Raw genomic sequence first — 13,222 nt, 5'->3', positions numbered from 1 at the left:
TTGGTAACTATATATGAGATGGATCCCCAGGTGGGGAAGTCTTTGGGTGGCCTTTCCTTTAGTCTCTGCTCCACACTTTGTCTCTATATTTCTGGGTATTTTGTTCCCCCTTCTAAGAAGGACTGTAGTATCTACACTTTAGGTCTTCTTCTTCTTGAGCTTCTTGTGGCCTGAGAATTGTTTCTTGGGTATTCTGAGCTTCTGGACTAATATCCACTTATCAGTGAATACATACTATGTGTGTTCTTTTGTGATTGTGTTACTTTACTCAAGATATTTTCTAGTTCCATCCATTTGCCTAAGAATTTCATGAAGTCATTCTTTTTAATAGCTGAGCAGTACTCCATTATGTAAATATACCACATTTTCTATATCCACTTCTTTGTTGAGAACCATCTGGGTTCTTTTCAGCTTCTGATTATTATAAATAAGGCTGCTATGAACATAGTAGATCATGTGTCCTTGTTATATGTTGGAGCATCTTTTGGGTATATAACCAAGAGTGCAATAGCTGCGTCCTCAGGTAGTACTATATCCAATTTTCTGAGGAACCACCAAACTGATTTTGAGAGTGGTTGTACCAGCTTGCAAGCCCACAAACAATGGAGGAGTGTTCATCTTCTCCACATCCTCTCCAGCATCTGCTGTCATCTAAGTTTTTGGTCTTAGCCATTCTGACTGGTGCGAGGTGCTCAGAGTTGGTGTGATTTGCATTTTCTTGATGACTAAGGGTGTTGAACATTTCTTTAGGTGCTTCTCAGCCATTAGGTATTCCTCAGTTGAGAGTGGAGTGGGTAGGTTGGGGAACACGCTCATAGAAGGAGAGGAGGAGGCCAGGTGGTGGTGGCACACACCTTTAATCCTAGCACTTGGGAGGCAGAGGCAGGCAGATTTCTGTGTTAGAGGCCAGCCTGGTCTAACGAGTGAGTTCCAGGACAGCCACAGCTATACAGAGAAACCCTGTGGGGGGGGGAAGAAAAAAAGGGGAGGGGAGATGGGATAGAGGGATTGTGTGTGTGTGTGGGGGGTCCAGGAAAGGGGATATCATTTGAAATGTAAATAAAGAATATATCGGGGAAAAAAAAGAACAATAAGGAAAAAAAGTGTGTTTGTGGTGAAGGAGTTATACCACTAAAACCCTCAATTCTTCTTTTCCAGCAGGCTAAGTATTATTTGTGAACTCTTCTATTATAAACTGTTTTCTCTGGGAGCAGCACCAGTGGTCAAACTTTTAAAGAACAGAGAAGACCTGTGCAAGAATAACTTAGAGAATCTAGGTATATTCAGCTATAATTAGCTGCAGGGTCATTGGTGAAGAGAAAGCATGGTATTTTTGACACACAGTGGGTTGGGAAGATAGTTAATGAAACATGGTTCCCATAGGTGCAAGATGTAGTAGCCAAAAGTATGAATTAATATGACTAAAAAGAAACAATAAAGCATGATGATTGTTGTTATAATATTGCATTATGGCATGAGGAATTTTCAGACCAGGAGTGTGCTGCCTATTTATATTAGGGCAGTGCAGTGTCCAGGAGCTTCTGAGAAGAATGTGGAAAAACCTAGATAATAAACTTCTCTGTTGATCATGTTTCAATTGTGAACATTAAACCTTAAGATCATGAAGAATCATCCTTCGCAATTCTTTCAGTGCCTTAAGTACTGAATCTCCACTAGGTAAATGCGTGGACCAAATGAGGTTGGAGATGCTCCTTCTACCAAACCACTCTGGAGGTAGAATCATTTCATAGTCCATCACCTTTCCACATTTTAGAGTAACATGTCTCATTTTCAAATGGGTAGGATTCATGCCAAGGCCACAATTTTGCTGGTTATTTTTATGACTACTTGTTGCTAGTTAGAATCATTTGGTAAGAGGAACTCTCAACTTAAAAAAAAAGGCTGTCTGTTGTCTGTGGGAGAATAATCTGGATTATTTGTTTGTACTAGAAATCCAGCTCACAGTGGATTGTGCCTTCCTTATATAAGCAAGTCAATAAGCAGCACTCCATCATGGTTTCTACGTCAGCTCCTACCTTTCTATTCTGACTTGATTTTTGTTTTCCATGGCTTTCCTGGATGATGGACTACAGGCTGTAGCATGAAATATACTCCCTGAAGTTGTTTTTGATCATGGTGTTTTATCACAGACATAGAAACCTTAATGGAGATAGCACACACTGTAATCGCAGTCACGTACAATGAGACGGGTCATCTGAGATTTGGCACTCTCCCTGTGCTAAAGGCCAGGAGAGTGTCACCATCCAGGCAAGAGCAGCTGCCTCTGCTAATCAGACTGGGTTTTTTTCCACAAGTAGTAAGAAAGGAAAGTGTTTACCTCCTGTGATTCAGTTTAGTACCTACTACTAAAACTGCTCAGTTTTTTACAGAGATTGGAATAGCACAGATATCATTTATTATTGCAAGATATTTCCTATACATTCACACTGAGGTAGTGAGAGGCCAGTGATTAGACGGGAGAGAGGAGGAGGAGCTAAGGAGAGAGAGAGAGGCTGGGGAGAGAGCAGAGAGGGAGGTGAGGATATCCAGATGGCTTCAGACATATTTCTGGGGTTTTGGAGAGGTTAGAAATATTAGTATAAGACTTTACCATTGTAAATTGGCATTATGTAATTGGGAGTTTTATATACATAAACATATTTGGTTAACTATTCAAGTTTAAGAGTCACGGTTTACCAGATACTTGGAAGGAGTGGTACAGAGGTCTGGCGGAGTAGTACTCTTTTAAACCATTACCCCTACATTTATGACCTTAGAAGGTATGCTTAGATTGCATGTGGGTCAGCATCATTGTCTTGTTAAGGGCTAAGCTGCTTAGTCCAGCTGAAGTCTAGCAGAGGAAAGAATGCATGATGTAGCCGATAGGTCTTAAGTGTAGTTCTGTGTCCTCTGTCTGATTTCCCACACTCAGGGTATCCAGACATTGCTGCAGGGATCCTGGACTGGCTGGGATTGAGTTGGAGGTGTGTTTGCTTCTTCAAGGATCTTAGTGCTACAGTTCTCTTAGACAAAGGAATTCAAGGAAACAGCTCTCTTAGACGATCTTAGCTTGTGCACATACTTTTATCTGGCATGGGCTTGTACACATATACTTTATTTGGGGTGAACCAGGAGTATTTATGGACCTTGGAGAGTGGGAAGGTGTTTTAAGGGTAAATAAAAAACATTGGGTAAAAAAACAAAACAAAAACAAACAAACAATAAAAGAGATCTTTGTTTCAGCCGGGCGGTGGTGGCATACGCCTGTAATCCCAACACTCTGGGAGGCAGAGGCAGGCAGATTTCTGAGTTCAAGGACAGCCAGGGCTATACAGAGAAACCCTGTCTCTCTGAAAAAAGCAAAAACAAAAACAAAAAACATTGGGTAGAGTTTAAAATTCTGTGAATGCCTCATTTGTATGGAGAGGCGTTCCAGGAAACCTGACTTGCAGGTTTTGGAGGTCTGCCAAGGACTGCTGAACCTTCCTCAGGGAGAGGCTGTGGGGAGGTCAGGGGAAGGGAAACTTTTCAGGTAAAGGGAGTCCTCCATTTGCACTGAGCTCAGAGGAGCTTCTGGCCATGGTAGACTGTGACCTTAATTAGCAGGGTATCCCCACACCTATGTATTATTTATACTTTCTGAACCCAATGCCAGCAGTGGGGCTATAGTTTGACCCACTTTCTTAAGGAAAATCTGTTCTAAAACAACAAAAAAACTAGATCTGAGAGATACAAAGATTTTCAAGACCCAAAGAGTCAATCTTGCAGCAACCACTCAGATGTCAGATCTAAGAAAATTTCTTTCCTACAGGAGATCCTTTCTCAGTGGAGTGCTACATGTATGCCTTCCTATTGCTGTAGGATGCAAGTCCGTCTTAGCTTCAGAGCTTCAGCTAGGGTCACGTTGAGCTTTAAGACAAAAGCGTGTATTCCACCTTTCTCCCTCCTTTTGTTTCTTGCCACAGAATTCCAAGTCCTGACACACTCCTTCATTCATTTTCTGAATGTTTATGTGCTCATGTTCACCTCTGCTTTATGGGTTCCTTCTTGGACAATGCAACGGTCTTCGAATTCTCTGTATTCTCAAATCACCTCACCCATGCAGGTTAAATATTTCCACTATTCTTCTAATTGATAACCCTTGTCCAGGGTGGTTGAAATGAACACTTTTTAAAAAAAATCCTTTCTATACTTATAATTTTTATTGAGTATTTTGTACATGCATATGGTATATTATGATGACACACATAACCATTCCATTCTCTCCCACAAACTATTACTTACCTCCTAATATCATGTATTCTTTATTTTTAAAACTACTGTGTCTACTTAGTGTTGCCAGTATGTAAATGTCTGTAGAGTCCAACAGCTGGAGCATGGGTATTCCTTGAGGAGCCACATCCCTGAAGAAAACCGACATTTCTACTGCAGCAGCCATGAATTTGCAATAGGCACTTCTCAGCTGCAGTGTTACTTTGTAAGCCTCTCCCTCATCCGCACTGGGATATTTGTTGGCTTGACCTTGCATGTGTCTTGGGGATGTAGTCATAGTCAGTATGAGTTCGTATGTGTATTGTCCTTGTCATGCCTGAAAAAAAAAACACTGTTTCAATGTAGTCATCTACTACCTCAAGATCTCTATTAACTCTGCCTTTCATGGTCTTCCCACCACTTGGGAAAAAGGGGGGTATGACATAAATCTCTGTTTAGGAATGATCATTCCATACTCTTACTCTCTGTATGTTGTGTAGCTGTGAGCTGCTATATTAACTGCCATAATAAACTTCTCTGATGACAGATGAGACAATTGGATAATATAATTACATTGTTTCCACTTTCACTTTCCTTCCTTCAAATACTTCCATATACCTCTCTGTCTTAGTTAGGATTACCATTGCTGTAAGAAAACACCATGACCCACAGCAAACTCTGGAGAGGAAAATGCTTATTTGGTTTATACTTCCATATCTCAGTCCATCATTGAAGGAAGTCAGGACAGGAACTCAAAGAGGGCTGGAATCTGGAGGTAGGAGCTGATGCAGAAGCCACAGAGGAGTGCTTGCTGCCTATGGGCTTGCTCATAATGGCATGCTCCATCTTCTTTCTTATAAAATGGAGAAACACCAGCCCAGAGATGGTACTGCTCACAATGAGCTAGGTCCTTCTCCATCAATCACAAATTATGAAATGTCCTACTGCCGTATATTGTGGAAGCATTTTCTCATTTGAGGTTCCCTCTTTTCAGATAACTCCAAGATGACACAAAACCACCAAGCACATTCTTCTTGCTCTCTTTCAAATTCATGACTTCATTTTAGATTAATTGCTGATACATAATTCATATATGTATATATATGAATATATGTGTGTATATATACATGTGTAGTATATATATGTGTATATATACATATATATAATATTTCTTTAATAAGTACAACCTTCTCAGTTCATATAATGTAGTAAGATTGTGTATATATGTATGTTTCAGAGCTGACCATTTTGTATTGCATAACTAATTCATGTGTTTTTCCCTGGGGAAGAATATTTCTCCCATTATCAGCATCCCTTAGTTGCCTGTTGTTCGTTGTATAGTGTTAAGGCCTTATGGATGTTCCCCCATCCTCTTAGGCACCTCTATTGGTTTCTTTCTTGTTCAGCTCATGTTTAGGAAGAAGTTTTCCTTTGTGAAGAAGTTCTCTATCATGATACAGCTCTTTGGCTTACTTTTAATCCTTTTGCTGCTTAACCTCTCTTAATAACTACAGGTCAGAATATACCCGGGACTCATGTCCTATACATTGTCCACCATATGCTCCTTGTCATAGGGTTTCAAGGAAAAATCCCATTCATTTTTTTCCTGGTTATAGGAATAAGGTAGAAGAACTTTGTGCAAGGCATTAACTTTGTTAGTTCTGTTCTGGGTGATGCTGATTTCTAACATGTTTGGGTTTTGCTACTGTGTTAGATGCCTAAGGATGCCAAATTATATCTAACAGTTTGGCAGTCCACTTATAAGGGTTCTGCTGGTTGGTTTTGGATTTCTCTCTCCTTGGTTTGCATTCAGCTGCCTTTCCTATATAGTCTTTATTCTGAAGGCAAGTGTGTGTATAAATATGCACATAATTCTCTGTTCCTTAAAACGGATTTCAGCTTAAAGACTTATATTTTTTTCTTTTAATTACCTTTAAACCCTGTCCAGATATAGTCACATTCTGAGGTATTGTGTGTGCATGTGCCAAGAGTACAGATAGTTTCTTCTGTCATACTTATTCCCCTTGGCCACAGCATTCCATGTTTCCAATTACCCCATTTTTTTTTCTGTTCTCCTTTCTGCCCTACAATAGGCCCCTGTTCTCTTTTATCAGCACATCTTCTGAAGGGACACAATTCAGCCTGTGACATCGCAAGTGAGCTACCTGCTGCTTAGCACTTCTTACATTTCAGGTAGTCCAGAGATCATCTGATCTGCAAAGCAGCTCATCGCTATTGGAGAACATACAAAGTAGCTTCCTCTAATATGTGCAAGGCATTGGTATTTTGAGCCCAGTTTGGTTTTAATCAATGATTCATTTAGTTTGCTAGCCTCTATTCTAGTCTGTCAAATACAAATTATTAACAATTCAAAAATCACAGATCCCTTGCTCCCCTCGGATCCTAAGTACATTTCAATCCCCTCAAATGCTAAGTAGATCTGTACTGTGCATGAAATGTCAGAATGTCAATGACAATCTAAGTTTTTACTTTTGACCTTTTCTGTTTGACAATTTTCCACTTCAACCTCCTCATTCATACTTGATACTCTGAGACTTTTCAATGTGAACAATAGTTTGAGTGTAGATGATCAGACTTAAGCACAGGATATTACTAACAGCACAATGAGAGTTGTAGAGAGCATGGGAATTTTGAAGATTTGGAAATATTGTTCTAAAATATTGTTTAGTCATATGCTACAAATTTATCAAAACTGGGGATAAATTTTAATGTTGTGATATGCAGATATACAGACACAGGGAAGGTAATAATCATAGCAACAACAAGGCTTAGAAAGAGTGTCCTTTGTTACAGAGTTTAGGGAAGCACCAGAAGTAGAGCTATTTTATCACAGCCGAGACTGGGCTATTCTTGATGGTAAATTTTAGATGATAGATTTGTCAGGAAATTAAAATACCCAGGAGTGGATATCAAGGGGCCATCTGAAGGAGCCCCATTATTGACATTGGAGAAGAGAAAGCTTGCAATGCTATATAATTTAATTGGACTCTTATGACAGGCTGACCATTTGCCAATAGCTATGCTAAGGAAAAAATAACACGATGGGCTGTAAATTTCCTATATGTCTCCAAGGTTGTATAGAGCAGTGAGACAGTTTTTAATTTATTTAAAATGCCCCTTGTCCCGAGATTTTATTTTTAAAATTTCATTGACAAAAAAAAAAAAAAAAATACTATGCCCCAGGCAGTGTCTGTGAAGCGACCTTGGAATTAGACTTTATCTGAGAACTAGAAGTAACCTTGCGTGTTTTCTCATTTTGATTTTTAATCTGTGCCAAATAAAGAGAGACTTTTTAAATCTCTGTCTGAAAATGTAGTGTGCTAAAAGTGAAAACTAAGCACGACACACAATGAAATAAAACAGTGGGTTTACCATCAACAACGCTGAGTTTCCTGGAGCTGTGTGAGTTGAGTCATGGTGAATACAGAATTTTATTTCTCTGGAATCTTCAGTAGGAAAAAAAAAAACAACAAAAAAACCGTTGTCCTTCAGACTTCTAGTTCATTGCTTCCTCCATGGAGAGACTGGCTTGTATAGCTTACAGAAATAAGTAGCACTCTAAACAGCTATTTTCAGATAGGGGCTACTTTGATCCTAAAGGAAATTTGATAATAATGATTTGATAATCTTGCTTCCTCATTCCTGCTGCACTTGGTAAGAAGATACCACCTATGACCTCATCCTCACAAAAGTCAAGGTGAAGTGGGTCTACGTGTACTTTGCTAACTACAAACCTGCTTCCTGATTATTGATATTTCAAGTTTGAGTTTTAACTTAGCTCACCAATTCGACATGGGGTATGCGTGACTATCAAGATAGTCATTACCCTTTACCTTGAGGTCTTCAAAAGGATGTTCTGTAGTGTCAAGGAAGTGTTAAGTGAACCCCAAAAGACTAGTCAGGAGCTGATCTGATGTAATCACATAAGGGCCTTTATTTCCAAGCCTGAGCTTGGGCTCAGCCCACTGCCGACCAGTAGGCGGCAGTAGAGAGCCCTGAACACTTAGCAGGGCAAGGTTGTTTTTTTTTTAATTCGATATATTTTTTATTTACATTTCAAATGATTTCCCCTTTTCTAGCCCCCCACTCCCCGAAAGTCCCGTAAGCCCCCTTTTCTCTCCCTGTCCTCCCACCCACCCCTTCCCACTTCCCTGTTCTGGTTTTGCCGAATACTGCTTCACTGAGTCTTTCCAGAACAAGGGGCCACTCCTCCTTTCTTCTTGTACCTCATTTGATGTGTGGATTATGTTTTGGGTATTCCAGTTTTCTAGGTTAATATCCACTTATTAGTGAGTGCATACCATGATTCACCTTTTGAGTCTGGGTTACCTCACTTAGTATGATGTTCTCTAGCTCCATCCATTTGCCTAATAATTTCATGAATTCATTGTTTCTAATGGCTGAATAGTATTCCATTGTGTAGATATACCACATTTTTTGCATCCATTCTTCTGTTGAGGGATACCTGGGTTCTTTCCAGCATCTGGCAATTATAAATAGGGCTGCTATGAACATAGTAGAGCATGTATCCTTACAGGGCAAGGTTTTATAGAAAGTGGCAAGTGAAAATTAAGTGTTTCTAGCCTGGCAAGCATCTAACCTGAGTGCTATTGTGGCCTTTAGCATAATTGGCTGGTGCTGGAAGTCAAACCATAAACCTAACTTCTGTTCCTTGTACATTGGTGGTTGTTGGGCAGAGGTGGGCTTGTAACCTATGGGCCCAGATTTGTTGGGGTCTAAACTGGAAATTCTGGATTTGTTGGGGGAGATTAACCTGAGACTCAGGTCTGGTTGCAGTTAGTGTAGAAACTGAAGCAAAGCTAAGGTTTTGTTGGGGTGTGACTTGGAAACTAATGCCAGGTGTGGCCTGTTGGCTTACCTGAGTTCAAACTTAGGTCAGGTTCTCTAAAATGGAATCTGAACTTACAAGATTCCATCTCTCAGTTCCACTTGATCCCATATAGGAGTCCATCACCGTGCACTTGAGGGGGGGGTGATTATGGATTGATTGTGGTGTGATCTTCTTTTTACTCTGACATGCCGCTATCAAAATTGTATACCAAGGTCAAAATTGCAGCCTATCATTGAGAGATGCAAAAAGTGAGATAGAATCTTCAGAAGAGAATATGAAATGGAACATGAGGAAAGTCAGAGGGAAGAAAGGAAAGTGGGGAAGTGATAGAATTATATTTTAACTAATATTTTAATTTAAAAAATCAAAGGGAGTATCAAAAGTTTTATGAGGAACAGTAAATGTGTGAGTGCAATCGTAATAGAATAATAGTAACTTGCATATTTAGAAGCCAAAGTAAAAATTTCAATTTGGAGGTATGTGTGTACCAAATTCCAGTGAATAGGAAAATGTAGAGGAAGAGGTGACTCACAAATAGCACATGATAGATTTACAGACAGAGAGAACAGGAATACATTTTTCAAGCAGTTTTAATTTGAAAGATCCAAAGAATACATGTGTCGGTCACATAATGTGCCATGACCTGATGAATATTTTGTGCTATGACATATGATATGTTATGATACAATATGTAAGGTACACTAATGAACACCCTTCTCTGCCTCTGATATCTGGATCCTAGCAGTGAAAAATATGCATAATATATATTAATTTATATTTTGTTATAAATATATATAATAAATGATATATAATATAGTTCAGTATAATATTATATAATAATATGAATGACATCAACTGTCATATTCATATTCATTTAGAGATAAAGATGATGTTTCTTCACCTTCAAAGAGTGTAAAATAGTGTAGCATCTCTATAAAAATGCACTGCTCAAATGATGTCCAAGAAGAATGGAGGAGTGGCCCCTGGTTATGGAAAGACTCAGTGTAGCAGTATAGGGGAATACCAGAACAGGGAAGAGGGAAGGGGTGGGTGGGGGAAGAAGAGGAGGGAAGAGGGCTTATGGGACTTTTGGGGAGTGGGAAGCCAGAAAAGGGGAAATCATTTGAAATGTAAATAAAAAATATGTCAAATAAAAAAAATAAAAAATTGCACTGCTTACAGTATAATCGTTAAGCATAAAGCATGAAACAATGTGTAGAGTCAGTCTACTGTTTAACAGGATTTATAAAATACTTCTATGGAAAAAATGGGTCCTGACTAGGACCTAAATTAAGGAGTACAATTTTATACTTTGCACACTGTAAAGTAGAATGATATTCTAGGCAAGGGAAATGGCTTGTGAGAATGCAGAGAGACATTCATTATTTATAAATTTAGAGGGATTTTGATTTGGGAACCTGACAAATCATGAAAGGATTGTACTGAGAAAGAGTCCTTGAATGGATGACTATGGAGTCAGAGCTCAGTCTCTGGGAATCAGAGAGCCTCGGGGACATGCACTTAAGCTTGGGAGGAGTGATCACGTTTGCATGTCAGGAAGAGGAGTCTGCTGGCAGGGAAGAAAACGTGCTAAATATGCTTTAGTTGTGAGTTAGGAACCTCAGCTAGGCCACCATTCTCAGAACCAAATAAAAGACAGCGGGCGTTGAACAGATTCACTGCTATGTGTGTGGAGAAGGAAATATGCTCACGAGACTTAATTAGAAAATCAAACTTCCAGGACTTGGTCATTAGTCAGTGGTGATCGTGATAGCCACGAGAATGCGTAGAGTTTATTGAAAAGTTGTCATAGACCAGACACTAATGATGGGCTGCATTTTTTCACATGCAACATAAAAAAATAGATATTTATAATCCCCCCTAAATTATCCTCTCCCCTCTGTCCTAGCTTAACAGTCAGCATATCACGTTTCGCCTAAACTCTGTGGACAAATGTAATCACACTTGAAAGGTCCTTCCCTTCCATCCTGCATCAAATTCATCATCCAATAATATGCTCACCTCTCACCACCTCTGCAGCAGCAGGCATCATCAAGGCTGCTGTCCTCTCTCCAGGGTTAGTCGTGATTGCAAGGTGACTGCCTCTCCTTTCATGTCCTCACGTCCTTCATGCTCAGAGTGTACTCCTCTTACAGAGTGTGGAGTGATGATCTTCAGACCCCCAGGAGTAGATTCCCATCTCATGCCTTATATGCAGCTCTTTTGTGTATAAGGACATTAAGGCTAGAGCCGACCACTGTTTACCTACCTGCCTGTTACTGATAAGTTTCCTCTGAATCTCCTCTACAGTTCTTACTATGACTCTTTGCCCTTCCTTGAATGCACAGAGGTATACTTTTCTCAATTGAGACTTAAGTGCGTGTTTTTTCTCCTACCCTGGAATTCTCTTCACAAGCTTTTCTTTCCTCAATCTGCTTCAAGTAAGTAAACACCAACTCAAAAAAAAAAAAAAGCCAAAACTAATAAAACCAAAAAATCCCACTAACAAAACCCCCAAAACCCCAAAACTAAAAATAAAAGAAAATAAATAACAATAAAACTTTACCATGCAATTCCGTTAAAAATGTTATTGATCCTTCTCCATCTCCTATATCCCATCATCCTATCCTTCTTCACTGCAAATATCTCAAACAAAAACTATGTTTTTTTTATTTGTTAACCACGTTTTCCCTAGTTTTATCATATTTGGCCTGTTCCTTGCTATATTCCTGAGACATAACGGCATTCCATACACAGTCGAAATGGAATACTTACTGAGCAGATGCAGAAATGAATGGATAGAATTCTTTCCTTAGGGGAGAAATGGAAGCACAAAGAAAGAAGTTATGTTCTTAAGTTTTCATCTGTTAGACGTCACAATTGAGGTTTCAAACCCAGCAATATCAATACTAAACACACAGGCATAACCTCTCTATATCATAGCTTGATATGCCTGGTGCCTCATAGGAGAAACTCCCGTTCCTGTAAGAAAGTATTGGGGGAATTAATTAGAGCTTTCATACTAGCTGTGATTTCATAGAAACATCTCTATATATAAATATAAAATCTATATTCTGTGTGGGAAGTTATGATGAAAGTTGAAGACAGAGTAAGAATGTTGCTTTTATATTAATCTGAAACATACATACCTGGGTAATTCTTATTTTAAGATTATGATATAAAATACAATAGTACAATATTTTACATATCAAATCATTTATAAAGCTTTATCTCATTGATAAGTGTTTTCCACATAAAAAGGAACATGTTCTTGTCTAGATAAACAAAGGTTGTGAGCCGCAGTGCATTATTTACCTTGCGGTCCTTTATGTATGTGTGATAAATGTAAAAACCTGCTTCTTTTGGCTCTTGCAGACACAGTGACTCTCCGGAGAAGCCACTTACAGACTGTGGAAATTTGGGTCTGGATATGCTAACAAGGTGATGTAATTGGCCTTCTGTCTTACGTGGCATCATTGCCATCCTTATATGAGCACTTGCAAACCACGAGAGAGCCTCGCTGAAAATCACAAATAAGCTGGCCCTTCCCACTTACTTTTTTTCCTCCCATTTGAATTCACTGTAAATTGTTGTGGCTAGATACTCTAAGCAAGCCTCTTCTGTGCATAAAGCAAAGAGGCGGCTCCAGAATCGCTCAATGTTTATTCAAATCAGAGGTTTTTTAAAAGGATGCATTTCATGTGGAATAAAAGGGAAAGTTTAAAAGCTCAGCCATGGCAATTACAGGGAACATGTTTTCTGTCTCTTCTCATAGCAACACATGCATCTTATCCACAATGGCTGCCAGCTGACTTGTCGGAGCAATTACTTTAAAACAATTGTTTTATTTGGAATAGATGCCACAGCCCAAGTGATTGTGCCTTGTCAGTGACGCATTCAATTAAAACAGCCTGAATAGGAGTTCTGGAGGGCCTACTGTGCCTTGTCCAATCTTATCAGTCAACAAAGAACAAGCTCAGAGACTCCGGACCGGCTGCTTCCACTGTCAGGTGGCTGGAACATGCTGCACCTTCCCAGGGTTCCTGGGAGGCTCTCTTCCCTGTACCTTTTACAGCCAATGGCAGGCGCCATCTCAGC

This window comes from Apodemus sylvaticus, chromosome 4 (assembly GCF_947179515.1).
Source record: "Apodemus sylvaticus chromosome 4, mApoSyl1.1, whole genome shotgun sequence".
NCBI classification, from domain to species: domain Eukaryota; kingdom Metazoa; phylum Chordata; class Mammalia; order Rodentia; family Muridae; genus Apodemus; species Apodemus sylvaticus.
Note: the sequence above shows the minus strand (reverse complement) of the source record.